At 50.9% G+C, this 19,666-nt stretch overlaps 1 protein-coding gene across 6 annotated transcripts in view; it reads right to left on the reverse strand.

The window, feature by feature from the left end:
- DLGAP4 (DLG associated protein 4) overlaps window positions 1-19,666 on the reverse strand; it is a 193,415-nt gene that overhangs the window by 133,169 nt on the left and 40,580 nt on the right. For all 6 annotated transcript variants that reach the window (XM_072735980.1, XM_072735978.1, XM_072735979.1 and 3 more), the window contains exon 2: window positions 5,288-5,504. The gene's annotated coding sequence lies outside the window, so the exon portion shown is untranslated. The remainder of the gene's footprint in view (window positions 1-5,287; window positions 5,505-19,666) is intronic.

Below are 19,666 nucleotides of genomic sequence, written 5' to 3' on the forward strand. Positions count from 1 at the left end.
TGGATCCTGTGAAGGAGCTTTCTAACAGAGGTGGGAGGAACAAGAGTGAGCTCCCTATCTCTGGGGGTATGCAAGCTGTGGCTGAACACCTCGGGACAGGAATTCTGACCCAAGGCGGGAAGGAATTTAGACCAGAAGATATGGACCTGACTCCTCCAAGGTTATGCTCTCAGTACAAGCCAGATTGAGCTTGCTGACGTTTCGCTCCTCCTACAACATCCCACAAAGTCTCCCTGCTGCCTTCAGGGTCAAGTCCAAGCTCTTACTGTGGCATTCAAGGCTCCTGTGTTCTGGGCTCATCTCTGCACCTTTGCTGGATGCACCCCCACCACATGTCTTGGGGCCTCTAACACATTATGTCTCCTGCCAACATGTATTTCCTGTACTCTCCTTGGCTCCTCAGCTTCGTATCACCCCCTGCAAAAGCCTTCCTTGCTTTACGCTGGCTTTTGTGTTGTCCCAGCCCCTGCATGCACATTTACCTTCCAGATAAGTCATCTGTTGACTTGTCATTCTCCCTCAAAGATGGCAAGACCCTCAAGGGCTTCCTCCCAGGTCCAGAGCAGGCTTTCACACAGAAGGCCAACGTCTCCTGAGCTGAACTGACACCTCACAGATGCCAGTGCTCCGATTCAGAGAGAGTCTAGAGCTGGCCTAGTGAGCTTCTGCCTGTAAGACCTGGGCTCAGGATTATTCATTAGTAGTGTTATTTCTTCTGACTATGAAAGACTGCATCTTGGGAAACCTAGGTAAGTCTAGAAGGGGGAGTTTGCTGTGTTTGGCCACTGTTTTGAAGGCCACAGTCTGCATAGTTCTAATGGCTTTGACTCACTTCTGGCTGGGGGTGGGGTGCACAGGCCCAGACTGCCAATCAAAGCAACTGATTAGAGTGGGGGGTGGGATGGTGGGTGCACATCCACAAATGTGACCAATCAGTGCCAACACTTCTGGGACTTGTGTCTGAGCTCTCTAGGAAGAAGTCTTGCATATTCCTCTGGACAAGCATCTTATCACCTGAATGAGAGAGCGCTATGAGAACATCAGAACAATTCTGAGGAAGCAGAGTGAGAAATGGGGAGGAAAATCAAGTTCTAGGAACAGCATCTGAGCCCCTGGGTCCTGCTGAGCCGGAATTACCTCTGGACTTCACAATTTCAAGCTGACAAATTCCATTTTTGTTTAAATCAGTTTGGGCTGGGTTTCCTGTCACTTGTATCTGAAAAGTACCTGAATGGTGCAAGCAAAAGTAACAGCAGAGCTCTTTCATATCTCACTATCCAGAGGAACCTGCTATGAACAGTTTGATGGTTGTCATTCTAGGGGTTTCTCTGGGCAGGAGCATGCATGTATTTATACACATTTTTTCTAACAAAAATGAGATCATACAATACACACCATTTTATAACCTATTTTTTCCTTAACAATACACCACAGACTTGTTTCCATGTCAACAAGTATAGATCTACAGCATTGTCTCTACAGCCACTGAGAATGCCATTGTCTGGCTGGACTGTAATTTATTTAACCATCTCTAGCTGATAGATAATTGGGTAGGTTCTCATTTATTACCATCATCAGGAGAGATTCAGTAAACTTACTTGTAAAATGCCCATGTTTGCTCTTGCTGGATTATTTATGACTAAGATCCTATGATTCCAAGAGTTTGGCTTCACAACTAGAAGTTTCTCTACTTGAGATTTAAGATTCTCTGAGTGTCTAGAAAGGTAGAAACTGTCTTTCTGGGTAGATTTAGTGGCTATCAGAAAAAACAAATCCAGGGCTAGAGCGCCCCATAACAGCATCTCTGCAAGAATACTCATTGACAGATATGCAAGTGAGTTGGTGGGGAGGTAGTCAGGGCTTGGGGGTGGGAGGGTGGTGCTTGCTGGCCTCGGGTCCAGCCAGCTGTGTGCACCTAACTAAGCTCCCCGTTTCCCTCAGCCTCATCCTTCACTTGGTCTGACTCTCAGTGAGCAAGGGCAGAGACAAGCCTAGAGGGCCAGTTAGCACTGAGAGCCCAGGCACAATGTGATGAGCACACAAGATATGTCACCTCTGGCAGTGGTAACAGCAGCCGCCACCAGTGATGCAACTGGGAGTGTTCTAGTCCTCTCCATGTTTTAACTCACGAAAGCCCCACAGCCACCCTCTGATGTTATTCTTGTCTCTTTATCATAGAAGGGACAAGTCAGCTTTAGAGAGAGAGTGACTTGACCAAGGTCACATAGTCAAGAAGTGGTAAAACTGAAGTGTGGCCCACATCTGCTAATTCCCCAGCCCATGCCTCATCCCATTTTACTGCAGTAGGTAGCAGGAGAGGGGAACTGCCTCAGGCAGGACCATAGAAGCCCAAACTCCCTGTTCCTCCCCACCAAGTCCTAACACTCAGGAAGCACCCCAAATCTAGAAAATTATAGAGAAGACACAGCAAAGATCTCCCATGCCCCCACTGTGAACAGTTTTCAGAAACACATGTAGCTCTTACAAAAATGATATCATGCTGCCCATGCTGTTTTATAACCTCTTTTTTTCCCCAACTCTACAATACACTATGAAGTTCTTTCCACAGTGGGGAATTTAGGGCCACAGATTCATTTCTAACAGCTACAGTGGGCGCCACTGTATGACTTCAGTAAATGGGTTTAACGAGTCCCCTGGTGATGGAAAAATGGGTTGTTCCCAACCGTCCTTCTACAATCAACAGTGCTACAGTGAACACTCTCTAGCGTGTCGGGATCCCTGTTATACTTCAGGTCGCAGCTCAGATGCCACATTCTTAGGGAGACCGTCCTGGACTGTTCCACGTCCTTCAGGCCCTCCGATCATGTTAGTATTTACGACATCACCATGCTCATTTCCTTCACTGCACTGATGGAGTCTCTTCTTGGTCACTTTACTTGTTTGGGTGATTGAGTAATACCTGCCTCTCTCTGGGCTTCTGGGCTCTGTGAGGGCAGAGACCAGCAGGGACTAGCACACGACAAATGCCCTGGGGATGTAGGAATGCCTCTGGGGCTGGTGCCCTGCCCTGTCTGCCAAGCAGGCACCCCTGCTCACGTTCTCTCTCGAAATAAAATAAATCTTTTAAAAAAATGTTGACTGCAACAAATTAACACAGAATAAAGCATTCTGTAACCACCACCTGGGTCAATGAACAGATTATTGCCTCTCTCCCAATCCTTCCAGCCTCTTTTCTTCATACAGGTGATCTTTTTCCAGACTCTACTGGGGCTGTTACTATTATTACTAATAATAAGCAAATGAAAAAAAATGTGTGGCTACTCTACCCGGACCCAACCAGGCCCCCAGACCCCTGGCTGCCTCTGCTCAGGGCGTGGAGACTCCCCATCCGGCTTTCCGACTTTGGCTTTAGCTCTTCTTTAAATAACCAGCTTGTTAGCAAAATAGCTGCAAGTAACACCTCCCTCGCTGCCGCCCGAGCCTCCATCTTTCCTACAATGCTGACGGCTGCTCTCCCAACTCGTGCCAAGGAATCCCGTTCTCCGTCACTGGGCCACACACACCGGGGGCTGCCAGCCACACTGTTATTTCAGTGGCCACAGCCCTGCCCCTCTGGCTCGGGGGTAGGGGCACATGCACACCGATGGCAGGCATTTTCAGGAAGGACCAGAATGTCGGTGCATGAGCCCTGTGCCCCAGGTCCCTATGCCTCAACCTCCCACAGGGTCGTTGTAGTCTATTTGAGATGAGAAGAAAACAAAGCAATTAGTGCCAGGCCAGGCACATAGTAATTGCTCAAGAAATGCCTGCTGTGGTTGGGGTTGCTCCTGTTATGTATTTAGTCCCTGGGGAAGACATGCAGAGCCTAGGGCATGACCAGGACTGTTTGCCAGTGATTACATCCCACAGATACAGCTCTCAGACCGCCATACCCTTATCGCTTCTTTTCTGGCAACAGCATCTCAGCCAAATGCAATAGCTGTCTGTAGCTACGACAGGCGGAGGCCAGACCGGGGGAGCGGGGCTGGGGGGCAGCTAATTAATAGGGGCATTTCCCAGTTATTAATGAGGCTGGCATCGCACGAGTGTGCAGCTCCTTGTTCTCGAAGAAGCAGCACTTCTACATACATTATGTACAGCGAACTTCATGGGTTTTTATTATCCTATGACATTTGCATATTATACATATTTACGAGTCTTTTTCCCTTCTCATAACCACCCCATCAGGGAGGCTGGGCCGCTTTTGGCAGATAAGAGAGTTGAGACCAGAGGGGCTGGCTGTCCCGCTGACCTGAGCTGACTGCAAGCTCTCTGCGATCAGCAGGGACCAGCAGCTGGCCAAAAGGCCAATGGGCTCCCAGGGCCTGCAAGTGTCTGGGTGGAGGGAGGGGAGAGTCCTTTCTCTCCTTTCCCTCTTCCTTCCTTCCACAACTAGTCACTGTGTACCCATTATCTGCCAGGCACTGTGCCAGCCACTGGCGGTCCCCTGCGGGAATGAAGCAGTTATATCTCACCTTTGAGGAGCTGAGGTCAGATAAGGAGGCAGATCGCAAATCAACGGTTCCATGCTGAGTAGTGGTGGGTGACCCCGGGCAAGCCCCTTGAGCTCCCATGAGCCTCAGTTTCCTCATCTGTGAACAGCCTTGAGAGGTGGTGGGAGGGTGAGATTCAGGAATGTGGTGAGTGTCAGGCACTGTTGTGGGGAATAGGGGGCATGCTGTCAGCCTCATCTGTGTGGAAGGATGACGGGACCAGGTGTGGGTGCACTGTGGGATCCTCAGACGGTGATCAGACATGAGGTGGGGTGCTGCACCTCATCCTGTTCTGAGGTTAGGTAAAGTGGGGACCAGAGGAGTGTGGGTGGAACAGGACGAGGGAGCAAGAACAATGGGGCTCCCCAAGATTCAGGAACTCCGATGGCCTCACCTTAGCCCCTCTGTGAGCCCCAGAGCTTCCACGGCTTCCAGCATGGCCCACTGCTCCCCTTCCCTTACTGAGCCCACAATGCCAACTGCCCAAGCCCCTGGGCAAGAGCTGGCCTCTGAGGTAGTCAGAGCTGGATTTGCTGTGCGTCCTCAGGCAAATGGCTTTCTCTCCCGTAAAACAGACGCAATCACCGTGCCCACCTCCTGGGGTGTGGGGAGGACTGAGTAAGACAAGCAGTTAAACTATAAATTGAGCCCAGACAGAAAAGCTCTCACTGGGGTCCCTTCGCCAGCACGTGGGCGCCACTGGGTGGAAGGCTGGGCATCTCCCAACTGTGCAGAGCGTGGGTGAGCGGGTGAGCAGCCCCGATGCCGTGTGCCCGGGCTACGGACGCACTTACCAACCAGGGAGCTACGTGCAGAGGGAAGATGGGAACCAGTCGGGAACCAGCAGGCGTCAGCTCAGGAGCAGGCACTGGACCAAGGGCTGGCACACACATTCCTCCGGGCACTCAATCGGAGGTGCTGGCTGGAAGCAGCACAGGACAACGCCCTCTGGCACCCAGAGAGACCCAGTTCCGGCCACCCAGCACCTGGCAGAGGGGGAGGCACCAGCGTCTGTAGGAATGGGGGAGAGTGTTAATGAGGAGGTATCAGAGGTGATCCCTCCACCCCGAGCCCCCTGGACTGGCCCTGTGAACACCAGAGTGGGAGATACCACGGAGCAATCATCATAGAAACCCAAGTGTTTGCACAACACTACATTTTCCAAAGCACTCTGGCATCTTGGCTCACGTGGGCCCCCACATTGTTTTTCAGAGGCGTATTTACATGTCATGCATATTTACGATGCCTTTCCCACCACCCACAGAATCCCCACAGCAGCCAGGAAGCCGGGGTTCCAAAGGCTCCAATCCGCCCCACCACTGCCTTGCTTCTCCCTTCTTTTCCCTGGATGGGGGAGAGAGCGGGGAGGGGCTGGAGTCACATGGGCCTGAGTTCGAATCCCAGTTCAGCCCCTCACTCACTGAGCGACACTGGGCAGCCAGCTGCCCCATTCCGAGCCTCAGTTTCCCCCCTTGTCAAACGGGAGTAAGAATGCCTTCTCTGAGGGGTGCTGTGAGGATTGAGAAGGTAACACCCGGCCTGGCATATCTACCTGAGAGAGCCCGTCCAAACAGGCTTTGCCCCTGTCCCCTGCACACAGAGTAGGAGGCCCTCCACTGCCTCTCTGCCCACCACCTCCCACATAACACGTCTTGTGCGAGAGGCAGAGGGAAACCAGGTGTCCCTCTCCACCCACCTCTCCTGAACAGGTGCCACTGCTCCTGCTTGGAACTTTAAATCATCAGGAAGCAGGCCCTCCTGGAAGGAGGAGGAGGTGGTGCCTCCATTCCATGCCCCCTCCCAGGAGCCTTGTGGCTACCTCAGAGGCTTCCATGGAAGCTCCTGCCCTCAGTCTCTCATTCTACAGGCAGAGAAACTGAGGCACCGAGGAACCTGAGCTGATGTGGGGGCAGAGAATCCAAGTGGGGCTGGAATGTGAACTCAAGCCCTGAGAGGGGAGGTACAGTAGGAATACAGAGGAAAGGCCAGACGATGGTGAGGAATGGTACCTTCCTCTCCTGGTTACCCCAAGGCCCTGGAAAGCCCTCATAACCCCCCTGTATCTGCATTCACTCTGTGCCAAGCCCAAACAGGCTTGACTCCATGTGTTCCTCACCACAGCCCTACAGTGTTATTCCTGGTTTTCAAAGGGAGAAACGGAGGCTCAGAGAGCTTCAGCAATTACTCACAGGCACACAATGAGAAAGGGGTAGGGCATCCAATGCCAAGACCCAGCCGTTAACCCCAATGCTACCCTGCCTCCCCCAGTGGAAGAATCACCAACCAAGGAAAACAGGTGTGACTGTCTGGACAAAAACAAACAAACAAAAAAGTTTAAGTAGCAGAAAAAGAAAATATCAGACTCCCAAAAATTCTAAATTAGTGGACACAAATTCTTAAAGATGCATAAAAGATTTCAAGATAGACCATGGGGCGTGAAAATTGCCAGTGCATGGAAATCCAGCACTTGGGAGGATGCATTACCAACCACGTTGTCACTTTTAGCCAAAATCACCCAGAGCCAAAGCAGAAGGAGAAGCGGTGATAGCAGAGGAAGGCTCCTGTTCAGGGCAGGGGGGACAGGGGTCCTGATCTGGGGAGATTCCCCCCAATGTCCTTGCTGCAGGACTGGAGCACATCTCCTTCCAGATTCCCCACTTCACAATAAGTGGGAGAAGCACACAGGATGGTCTCTTAGGTTCCTGCCAGCTCTGATGGTATTTAAGATTGGGACTTCCAACAGGGATGAACCTTGAGAACATTATGTTAAGTGAAAGGAGGCAGTCACAAAAGACCACATAGCGTATGATTTCACTTATATGAAATGTCCGAGACAGGCAATTCTGTATGGAAGCTGGTAGATTAGTGGTTGCCAGTGGGGGGCTTGGGAGGGAGTGATGGCTAAGTGGCTCATGATTTCTTTTTAGAATAATGAAAATGTCCTAAAGTGGATTGTGGTGATGGCTGCACAACTCTGTGAATACACTAAAAACCATTAAATTGTACACTTTGATTGGGTGAATTGGATAGTATATAAATTCTATCTCAAAAAACCTGTTAAAACAATCCAAAGCTAACAAACATTTTGCAACTTCCAAATGGGCAGCCATCCTCTGGGAACCTGCAGTCCCCTCAGCATTCTTCCCCTGAGGCCTGGGAAACCAAGAAATATTTTCCCAAGAAGCCTCCCACACCCCCACAGACCCTCTATGCCAGAGGCCTTTGCACTTCACATTCATCTCCTCCAGGAAGCCCTTCCTGACCTCCCAACTACATCAGGCCCCTGGTTACTGGCTCCTAGGGCATCCTGGGTTTCTCCTTCTTGCCACTTATACTGATATAAGAAAATCACTTTCACGATCACTGGTTGACACTGCTTCCTTCATCAGGCTGGGAGCTCCAGGAGGGCAAGGCCATCATCATTGGTCATCACGGTCAATGCTGCAACGTCTGGCACACAGTAGGTGCTCCAGAAATGTTTGCTGATTGAATAAGTGAACTGAAATTCCAGATCCTATGACGCACACCTGGCTACCAGTCCAGGCTCCACCTTCTGGCTGAATGATCCTGAGCAAGTCATATAATCTCAGAGAGTAGCCAGGAGTAGTGGGCAAATGTATGATGGGATAAAGGGATAATGGACATGGAAAGTACTTTATGAAGTGGTTCCTTCCACAGCTGCCCCTATTTTGGTCAAAGGAACACACTCAGGCCCGAGCCTCTCTTAACACCTCTCTTTCCCTCACCCTCCACATCCAAGTCATCAGCAACTCCTACTGGACCCACCTTCACAGTCTATCAAGAAGCTGATGTGCCACCTGCATTGCTACCACCACTGTGGACAGAGCCATCAATCTCTTTTTTCTGGATTATTCATGTCCTCTTTTGTCTCCTGCTTCTGACCCATCAACACTGGCCTCTATGCAATTCTCCAAATATACCAGGCAGATTCCTGCCTCAGGGCCTTTGCATCTGTTCTTCCTCTGCCTGGAATGTTGGTTGCCCAGATGTCTGCGAGCCCTACCCCCTCACTTCCTTCAGCTCTTTGCAGAGACCTGACCTTGTCAATGAGAGGTAGCTCAGCAGAGTAGTTAAGACTCTTCACTGAAGAGCATGGGCTTGAGGTGAAAATCCAGGCTCTGCCAGTTACACCACTGAGTGAACTTGGGCAAATTTCTTAGCTTCTCTGAGACTCAGTTGCTCATTTTTTTTAATTAAAGATTTTATTTATTTATGAGAGACACAGAAAGAGAGAGAGGCAGAGACACAGGCAGAGGGAGAAGCAGGCTCCATGCAGGGAGCCAGACATGGGACTCGATCCCCGGTCTCCAGGATCAGGCCCTGCACGGAAGGCAGCGCTAAACCGCTGAGCTACCCGGGCTGCCCTCAGTTGCTCATTTCTATGATGGGAGTAATTATAGCACCTTCCTCATAAAGTGGCTGTGGGGCTTCCATGATTCATCACCCCCAACCTCCCTGCCTACCATTCCCAGTGCCAGCCCACCCGCTCCATGGTTCTTATATGCATCACTATACAACAGGGGAAGGAAAAAGGAATCTATCTGATGATCGCCTGCCCCTACCACTAAAATGCCGGCCCTATGAGGCAGAGTTTTATACATTTGGTTTATTGCCAGATCCCCAGTGCCTAGCCCAGTACCTGACGTGGAGGTGCTCCATGAAGACTTCACTCAACAAATATTTTCAAGGCTGAATAAATATTTATTGACTAAGTGCCACAAACTCTGTGTTTCCCTGTCCACAGACATTTCTGTCTCCATCCCAGCCTGTCCCTCAGAGCTCCAGGTCCATACCCCAAATTCCTACTGGAGGCTCGGTCTGCTGCCTTGTCCACACCTCAGTGTACATGTCCATGGCCCTGTTTGTGACCTCCCCTGGGAACCTTGTTCTCTTCCGGCATTATCTAACTTGGTACCTGGAAGCAGCTCATCCTCTTTGGTAGCCAAGAAGTCAAGAGGCTCCCATGTCCCTTCCTCTTCCTTCTTGCTCACCTGCACCCCCGTCCCATGTATAAAACTCTAGACATGTCCTATTTTTTTTGAAACCTCCCATACATCTCTCAAATCCCCTTCTCTTTATCCCAAGTCACTGCCCATCCCGGCCACCATGATCTCTCACTCAGACCACTGCACCTGCCTCCTCCCCGGGCATCCTGCTGCCTCCTTTGGCCCATCTTCTGTGCTGTACCCAGGAGGATATTTTTCAAAACACACATGGAAACAAATGAAAGCCTCGTTCTGCAAGCTTGAAAAGCCAAGATCCTCTAGGACTCAAAAAACCAATCTGACTGGGGCTTTTCAAAAGAATTCACCTCAGGGCTCCTTGAACAATGAAAGGCCTCCTCAACTTTGCCAACCCAGGCCCAGGTAAAATGGTATTTGTTGTACAAAAATTTAATTTACCAAATGGATTTGCACAGAACCTTTTAGCTCAATAAATATTTGTGGAGTGGAATTGAAATACAAAATAGTTAAAAAATAGCATTTATAGAGTCCCACGTGCACGGGATGGGTGGGGAAGGGCGCGGGGCGGCAGCTGGGCTTTCCACACCCCCTGGGTCTTACTTTCTCCTCTCAGCAAACTAGGCGGGTGTTTCCAGATGAGGTAAATGAGGCCTGGGAAGGGAGGTCGCCTGTCTGAAGTAACCGTTCCCAGATTCCCCCAGAGTCCTCTCAGGCCCTGGAGGCTGGGCCCGCTGGGGCAGAGAGGCTGACATGTTGACCAGGGCAGAGAAAAGGTATTGACTCTCCTGTTCCGCAGCTCACTGCCACTGGCTCTGAGGCCCTCACAGCACATGGACGTTCCTCATTCATTTCCTGCTCCCTGCCTTTGCCTGAGTGGTTTCCCTGCTCAGGGTAACCCTCCCAGGCTGGTCAAAACCAGCTTGCCACCCTTCATGGTCCACTTCCAGCACTGAATCTCCTACCTGTACCCCTCCTCATTGGCTGCCCTAAACACACCACCTGCAATGATTTATGGACACTCCCAACATGGCAGTGCTCAAAGTCCTCCTGGCTCTTCTGCCTCCAGGGCCCACGGTTCCCCTGCCTCCTCTGAGAGCTTCCCTCCAGCCCTCGATTCTGAGTCCACACTGATCTCCCCAGTGTCTCTACGCAGCCTGACCTTGCACCTAAACCTGACCAAGGCTCATCTCCCCAGCTGCCTCCTGGACTTTCTCTCCATAGGCCCCTTTCCCAGGCTCCATGTCCAATATGGACCCCATCACCTTTTTCCCCAAACCATTCTTCCCTGATAATGCCAGGATCTTCCCAAGCCTCCAAGCTAGAAACTTGGACATCACTCCGGACCACTCCCTGCCCCTCAGCCCTCTCAAGCTTCGCTGATTCTGCCCGGAGATGTCTGTCAAACCACAGCTTCTCTCCATGCCCACTGCTCCGTTCTGGGTTCAGGTCCCATCCAGGCTCAGACCATCTGAGTACAAGCCACTCATCCACCCACTTTCCCAACCATCCACCATCTCTCTCCTTGCCCTTGACTCACCATTCATCCACTCTAGCCTTCCCTCCATTAACTCATTCGCCCGCCTACCCATCTACCACCCCTAATTTACTGAGCCTTTTAGTGCTCCAAGCCACTTGCTGGGGACTGTGACCCAAGGATGACTTAGCCCCAGTCCTTGGCTGCCAGATGCTCACACCAGAAGTGGGTCTTGAAGGGTGAACATGAATCTGTGGAGGGTGGAGGGAAGGTGCGGAGAGCATTAAGGTGGAGGGATAAATAAGGACAGAGACACCTAAGGTGTCTGAGAAACTTCACCAGATAGGTGGGGAGCAACAGAGGTGAAGGTGGAAGGGCCAAATGAAGCTGGCTCTGCAGGGGCCTTGCAGACCAGGTAAGGAGTTTATACTTTATCCAAAGCATGGACTCGAGATACACAGCCTGGTCAGACCCCAGCCAGCTCCATCACGTAGTAGCTGTGACCTTGAACAAATGACCTCAGGGCTCCCCATCTGTAAAATGGGAATAATGATACACCTATTACAAAGGACTAAATGAGCTAATGCATACACATATTATGGCTCTTAGCAGAGTGCCTAGTATATAGAAAATGCTCAGCAAATATAGTTGCTAATATTGCTCATATTTTACTAATTAATATCTTCCAGTCAGCTGGTGGACAACAGAGCACTTTACAGAAAGTGCATGCTAATCTAGACAGCAAATCTTTCTCCTCTTCAGCAACTGGAGGCTCTGGAATGTGCCCCTGCCCAGCATCTCCCAGGCTCTGGCTAGCCCCAGAGTCACCAGCTCTAGCCTTGCCCTCCTCTGAGGACTACCCCCAGCCAACCCCACCCATCACTGCTCCAGACTGGCTCCTGAGCCCAGATGAATTCCAGCATGCCTTGTCCCTAGTTTTGAGGTGGGTGGTTAAGCAACAAGATCTAAGGGCCTGGGAGGCTTTTCCACTGAGAGCCTTCCGACACGTGCAGCCTGTCCCTGTCCACTCCCTCTTACAGCTCTAGCGGACTGCCCCTGCCCTTCACAGCTCTACACTGCTGTATGGACGCCCATTCTGCAGATGAGAATACTGAGCTTCTGAGAGGAGACAGAAGTGCCTTTGCCTTAGTCTTCACAAGTAAATGGCTGAGCAGGTATCCAAACTCTGGCTGGCCAGTCTCTAGAGCCCTAGCTCTCTCCCTGAAATCTTGCAAGCACCCCCCAACCCTTCCCCCAAATTATCAAGGTCCAAGATACTTGGACATGCATTTTCAAGGTACTGAGGAGTGTGTCTGGTAGAACTGCCTGCAACAATGGAGATGTTCCCACGTGTCCCATCCAATAGTAGCCACAAGCCACATGTGGCTACTGAGCGCTGAGCGCCCCAGGTGTGACCAGTACAACTAAAGAACTGAATTTTAAATTTTATTTAACTTTTAATTTTAATAGCCACTTGTCCCTTGTGGCTGCCCTATTGGCTAGCACAAGAGAGCTATTAGCAACCTCCCTGAGATTGCACTTCGAGATGCTCACACTTCTTAAGCCACAACTTACAAACCATTTTGTCATTTCATTAGAAAGATTTCTACCATGTGCCACCTAGTCCCTGCTTTTATAACTGAGGCTGTTCAGCAGCCACAAGTTAATTGCTTCTTTACAATTCAAGGTCATTTGAGAACTAGTTACCAAACTCCTGCTCTGGGCCAGGCACCAAGCCAGATGTGTCAGACTGACACACTTGTCCCTCTCCCCAAGGAGCTCAGTCTAGTAGGGGGACATGTCCTACATCAGGGTCTGTGACAGAGCAGATGGGTGCAAGGACAAGGTTTATACACAATCTGGAGAGCCACTGAGTGGAGGAGTCCAGGAAGGCTGCTTGGAGGAAGGGACACTGACACGGTGTCCTGGTATCTTACAGCTTGTAAGGCACTTTCACATACACAGTGTCATTTCTGCCTCGCTACAGCCCCAAGAGGGAGTTTGGCCTGGCCTGGATTCTGGTTTTCCATGCACTAGATTTGCATCAGCACACACTTCTGCAAGGAGCACTGAGTGAGGGCACTCAGCCCTAAGCCTGAGATGGGAGAGCCAAGACCCCCACAATGAGTGACAGCAGAGCTGGCTCAGACTCCCAAGCCAGTGCTCCCCTGAATCTTCCACTGCTGCTGTTTGAGAGGGTTCACCCCAGACCCAGACAGCTGGGGCCTAAATTTGTCTTCAGTCGAGGACTTGGAAATTAGGCATTTTCTGAATCCTCTGAAGGCTGTTTTGTGAACCTCTAAATTTTGTGGCAGCTGGGATGGGACCCAGCAGCACCCTAACGGGCCTTCTGGTCTCTCTTTGGCCCAGCTGACTTCTGGAGGCCATGGAAGATCTTCCTTTTAATGACATCTCCCCGTAATCCCTCCCTTTCTATTGGGTACTCTCAGGGCCCGTGTGTGCCTGCCCTACTTTTCCTTCCTCTGAATCCTTCTCTGAGCTCCCGGTTGGTTCATTTTGTCCTTCTCTTAACTCCCTGCAGGCGCTCCCGCCTGTGGGGCCTAGGCAGTTCCGGCCCTCCCATCCCCCTTTGTTAACACTGAGCCCCAAAGGTCCCTCAGTGCAAAGCCTCTACTGCCTGGAGGCCCTCTGATTCCTCATGGTGCCTTTGGAGCCACAGGCAGGGAACACTGCGCCCCACAAACCCTTCTTGAACCCCTAGTTTGTGTGTGGTCCCAAGCTGGGTGGAGCAGAGAGCAAGGAGGCGAATGAGTCAGTGGAAGTGGCAACTATAGAAACAGCACAGCTGTCCAATATGACAGGAGCTGCCCTGGAAGGAGGCCCGGGGTCCCCCAGGAGCCCTGACCAGCCTGATTAGAAAAATATCAAAAAGGAGGTGAGACTTGGGCTGGCCCTCAGAGGATACATAGGAGCCTACTAGGTGGACAAAGTGGGGAAGGGAGGTGGTGGCAGGAGGAAGATAGACAAAGCACACCGTGTCTGGGAAACTTCAAGGAATTCTGCACGGGTGTGTGGGGGGTGGGTTCTGGGGAAGAAGGGGAGTGGGGAGGAGAGTCAGGGCTGGAAACACAGGTCAGGACCTGATCATGAGGGTCCCGCAATACCAGCCCATGGAGTGTGACCTTTACCCTCAGAGCAATGAGGAGCCTAAGGCCTCATCAAGTCTGGGTGAGAGAAAGCTCACCCAGCAGATAGGTGGGACAGCCTAGAGGTGGCCAGTGTGGTACGGGCGACTGCTGATAACAGTCTACCTGGGACAGGGACACTGGGACTGGGGGCCAGCATACGAATCAGGACACAGACTATAAGACCAATCAGACTTGGGGCTGATTAGATGCGTAGGATGAGACAGAAGGAGGAGTCAGGGATGACTTCCAGGTTTCTATCCTGAGTGACTGTGGGGATATATTGAATACTAAGCTTCTGGCTACAATATCATAAATACTTTGGGCTTGTGGGCCATTTGGTGCACCAAAGCTGTCAGAAACAATACATAAATGAATGGGCATTGCTGTGTTACAACAATTTTTTTTTTATAAGAACAGGTTGGCCATGGCCAGAGTTTGCGAACCTCTGAGCTATAAACAACAATAACAACAACAACAAAGCCATCTCAAGTTTCAACAATAAATTTGTTAACCCACATAACTGAAAAGGTTCAGAACCTGGGTGGACTTCAGGCACAGTTCAATCAGGGTTTTGATTTTGCCATAGCTTGCCTGTCCTGAATTGCAATCCTCTGCTATTCCTGGATGAACTCTTTTTTGCTGGTAAAATATTGTTTATTTTTAAGGTTAACTAATAAGACTCCACAAAGCCTTGCAGGCGAATGTTCATCACAGCATTATTCAAAAAGCCAAAATTTTCTTTCTTTTTTTTTTTTTAAGATTTTATTCATTTATCCATGAGAGACAGAGAGAGAGAGACAGAGACACAGGCAGAGGGAGAAGCAGGTTCCATGTAGGGAGCCTGATGTGGGACTCGATTCTAGGACTCTATCCTGGGACTCCAGGATTATGCCCGAGCTGAAGACAGATGCCCAACCTCTGAGCATCTAGGCATCCCCGAAAAGTCAAAATTTCAAATGCCCATCAACCAATGAACAAATAAACAAAATATTATATATGTATTGTGTTATATACACAAGTACATATGTATAAATGTTATCTATATCTCCGTAACATGGACTATTACTCAGCACTAAAAAGGAACGAAACACTGACAAGGGCAAAAACAGAGAGATGGACATAAATACCAATATGCTGAGTGAAAGAAGCTAGACATAAACACTACACCTATTCCCATTTAAATGAATTTCCTAGAAAAGGCAAAACCAAAGAGACAGGAAGCATATCAGCGGTTGCCTGGGGCCTGGGATGGGAGTAGGAATTGACTGCAAATATGCATGAGGAAATTTTGGATTTTGGTAATGGCTGCATATTGTTACATTTATAAAACTCAAAATGAACACTTAAGCAAACTTTATGGTATATAAGCTATACCTCAATAAAGCAGTTAAAAAAAAAAAAGACTGATGGGGGGACAAAGGGGATGCTGTGGCATAGCCACCAGGGTCCACACGGAGGACAATGGTGCCACTCACTCATCAGAGTGGCAAGGTGGCCGGAGGGCAGGTGCCAAGGTCACTCTGGACACACTGGGTAGGAGGTGCTTCTGGAGCATTGGAGTGATGTCCAAGAGAGCTCCTGGGAAAGGCCAGGGACAGAGCTGGGGGTGTGGGGACTGGGTGTTCAGAGGTACACTGAAGCAATGGCAGGTGGTAGTTGAGTCCCCTGGAAACGGTGTGGCCTAAGAGGAGACAAGGGGACAGAGCCTTGAGAAAGAGACATTCAGGGGACCAGTGGAGGAAGAGAAGCGGCAAGGGTTTGGATGCAGCAGCCAGAGAGGCAGGCCAAATGGTGGAGAGCAGGCTGCCCAGAGCCTTGGGGAGGTGCGCATGAGAAGTGGCCCCCAGTGAACCACAGGAGGTCCTGGTGGCTTTGGTGAGAACAAGGACCACAGAGGAGTGGGATGTGATCCAGGCTGCAGAGGGTGAGAAATAACCAAAGTCGGGGAGCATCAGCAAAACTGAGCAGCTCAGCTAGGGGGAGAAGGAGGGAGCAGGGTGGCAGGGGCAGTGTGGAAGTGAGAGGCAGAAGCAGTGGGTCAGGGAGTAAATGGAGGAGACAGAGGACCTAGTCCTCTCTCTTGATAGGTGTAGCCGGGAAGAGGAGGAGACGCGTCAGCGTGGGGGCAGATGCAGCCATTCCAAGCTCCCTCACACAGCCTGGAACTGGGCAGCCTGCCCGATGCCCGTGCCGCCACGCCCTAACGAACCGCTACTCACACTGGGGAGATGGCTCTCTGTCTCCTAGGTGTTGCGGTTCTGGTCTTTTCTCCAGACCCCACCCAGGGGGGCCTGGCCCTGGGAGACAAATTCTATGTGCACTCTGTGTGATACCTTTACGTGAAATATCAGTGGGAATGCTCTCAGCATTACCCGCACTGAAGCTCTGGGCATCTCCTCCTCCCGCCAGATAACCCAGATGCCCATCAGCCCAGAGGGAATGAGACTGGTACCGGTCAAGGGCCTCCTATTTTCCCAATTCCACAGTGTTTACATTGCTCTTCCTCATAGCCCTGACAGGCTGTCATCATTACATCCATCTGGCTGACAGAAAGAATGAGGCTCAGAGAGGTTGAGTGACTCACCTAAAGTCACACAGCAAATAAATGGTAGAAGTGAGGCTGGTACCCAGATCAGCCTACCTCAAGAGCCTGCTCCCTTTGTCCCACAAACCCTTGACAAAGGGTGTAGGGGGGGAAATAAAGCAGGATGGGATGGATGAAGGAGGACAGGGCAGTTTTCTGAACTGCAAAGTGGTGGATCAGGTTCCAGTCTCAGATCTCCCCCAGCTCTTGGGGCCAGGGCAAGTCACTCTCCCACACAGGCCTCAGTTTCTCCAGCCAGCCAATGAGCTCTTAGGTCCCCTGTGGCTACGTCACACTGAGTTCTATGACCAAGTGCTTACTGGAGATGCTTCTGCCTTCTGTGGTGGAGACAACAAAATGTCTCTAGAAAGGTCAGCAGCAGAGAAAGGCCACTGTGTTGGGGAGAAGGCAGAAGGGGGCTCCTCTATCATGTTGGGCCCTGGAGGAGCCGCACAGAAGAAATATAGCCCAGTCCAGCCCAGCTGCTGGCTCAGCCACTTTGCTGGAACAAAGACTCAGCCTGAGGTGCTGCCTCTAGGAACCACCACCCCCTTCTCAGCCATCCCAGCAGGACCTGCTGTGGGTTAGAGGTGAGGGACTCTGCACAAATCCCTCCTCTTTCTTGGCTGTGGCTGCCCTGTCTGTAAACCCCTCCAGAGAAGCAGCTCTTTGGGCCAGCTTTCTTCCCACCCTCAGCTCTGAGCTCACCAGAACCCCTGCCTCCCCTCCTCTCCATCCTCCACAACTACAGGCCTCCGGGAACAGCCCCCCCCCCCCCCCCCCCCCCCGCTGCCCCAGCACCTCCATAGGAGTCAGAATCAAGATCTTCCGAGAGGAATCAGAGGCCCAGAGAGAGTAGGTGCCTACGTAGGGCCACACAGCAGACATGGAGGGCCAGCACAGAAACTGAGCCTCCTGACTCCCCAGCTCTTTTCTGTGGCCCCTTCCATTGGTTTTTATGACAGAAAAGATTTTATTCTTCTTTATGTCCTTTGTTTATAACTCAGACTCACATCCTGATTTTCAGTTCACCAGACACATTTCCAGTCACCCAAATGTTGCTCCCTGAAATAACCAGGAGGGACCCTGGCTTGGTCCCCTTTTCTGCCAACACAGATGACCTCATTCAGCCATGTGGATTTTAACACCAACTTCTCCCTCTTTCTCCCCCTCTCTCCCTTCACCCCTCCCTCCTTCCTACTGTCTTTCCCCATATGCAACCCATCAGGTAGTCTCTATCTTCAAAACATCTCCAGTATCCAATCAGTCCTTGCTAGCTCTACCTCTGCCACCTGGTTCCAGCCTCCCCATGGACTCCCTGCCTCCACTCTTGGTCCCTTAAGCCTGGTTTGAGAGTCCTGTTAGGATACAAGTCTCTGCTCAAAGCCCTTGTGGCTCTCATGTCACTCACTGAAAGCCAAAGCCCTCACTTTTGGCATACAGGGCCCTACACATCTGGCCTCCAGTCAGCCCTCTGATCTCACCTCCCACAACTCTCTTCATCCAGCCATGTGTTGTCCTCACACTGGCCTCCCAGCTGTTCTTCCCTCAAAACCCACAAACATTGCACTTGCTGTTTCTGCCACCAGGAGCACTCCTCCCTGAATATCCTCACAGTTCCTGTCCTCCTCATATCACCTCCTTAGAGAGGCTGTGCTGGACCTGGGCCCCAACCCCCCATCTAACCCTCTCATCATCCCCACCCCTTCCATGTGTGCAGAGGCACACATCACATCCTTGTCATCTGCTGCTGGGAAGCACTTAATAATCACCTACTGTGTGCAGAGGCCTAAGCTGATGCTTGTGGGAAAAAAGGGATACGACCACTTGTCCCCTGTCCACCTGCCCATACAGTGGGTAAGCCCCTTGCCAGCCATCAAGTCATCTGATTTTCCTCACAGACATAACAGGTAAGTAAGTAATATCAGGCCCATTTTATAGACCAGGAAAGTGAGGTACACATTTTTATCAGGCACCTGTAAATCTAGGCATCTGAGGAAGCTAAATTCTGAGTCTCAGAGGCATCAGGATGGTGCAAATGCTAGCTTAGGGAGGGAATGTCCCCAGGGCCAGGATGGTGGATGAGATCACAGAGGGCCACCCCTGCTACCCTTCCCAGTCCCCAGAAGAGACTGTCCTCATCATGACCCAGGCACTTGCTTCCACCTCCCCAAACCCAAAGACACTCATCCACTACCTCAGTTGGGCCCCCACTTCCATGAGGGGACTGCTTTTCCGGTATATGAGAAAATGATGTCAAGAGTGAGATGGGGCCAGCCAGGCCCAAGGACGAGGCAAGGGATGGAGACAAACCAGGCTTGGCACATGCCCGCCTCCCTGTGGAGATTGCGTTCCTGTCTCCAGGTACCTCCTCCAAGCAGCCACTCGGGACCTACAGGCTGAAAATGTGGCAACTGTGAGTCTCTGGTGCACTGGCTTGCTTGGCAGTCCAGGGCGATGAGGGACTGGTGTGGGCACCACTGTGCCCAGTCAAGTTACTACTCTGGGGGCAGGAAAATGGGGCTAGGGTGGTGAGGACATCAGTGTGCAATCCATATCCTGGGGATGCTGCTCCCCTGAAACATTTTGGAGAATTTAGCTTCTCAAGAAGTAGCTATTATTTATTTATGCAACGACCATATACTTAATTATCCAAACTAGGACATTTTTTAAGATTGAAAGGGAAACTGCTGATAATTATTCCAGAGCTGACCTGGGAAAGTCATCACATGGGTACATTATTTATGGAACACCTACTACGTGGCAGGTGAAAGCCAAACAGTTCATGTGTACCATCACTTTTTCTCCTCACGGTGACCCAGGAATAGGTACTGCGGCCACCCTGGCCTCCTCCTTGATCCTCTATCAAGCCTGAGTTTCCACCACTGGATTCCCTGTCTTGGGCTAAGATACTGACAGTCCCAATTACAAGAGATAACCCCTCACCTCCTGGACCCCGCCCCTACAAAAATCAACTCATT

Source organism: Vulpes vulpes, chromosome 14, assembly GCF_048418805.1.
Source record: "Vulpes vulpes isolate BD-2025 chromosome 14, VulVul3, whole genome shotgun sequence".
Lineage (NCBI taxonomy): Eukaryota > Metazoa > Chordata > Mammalia > Carnivora > Canidae > Vulpes > Vulpes vulpes.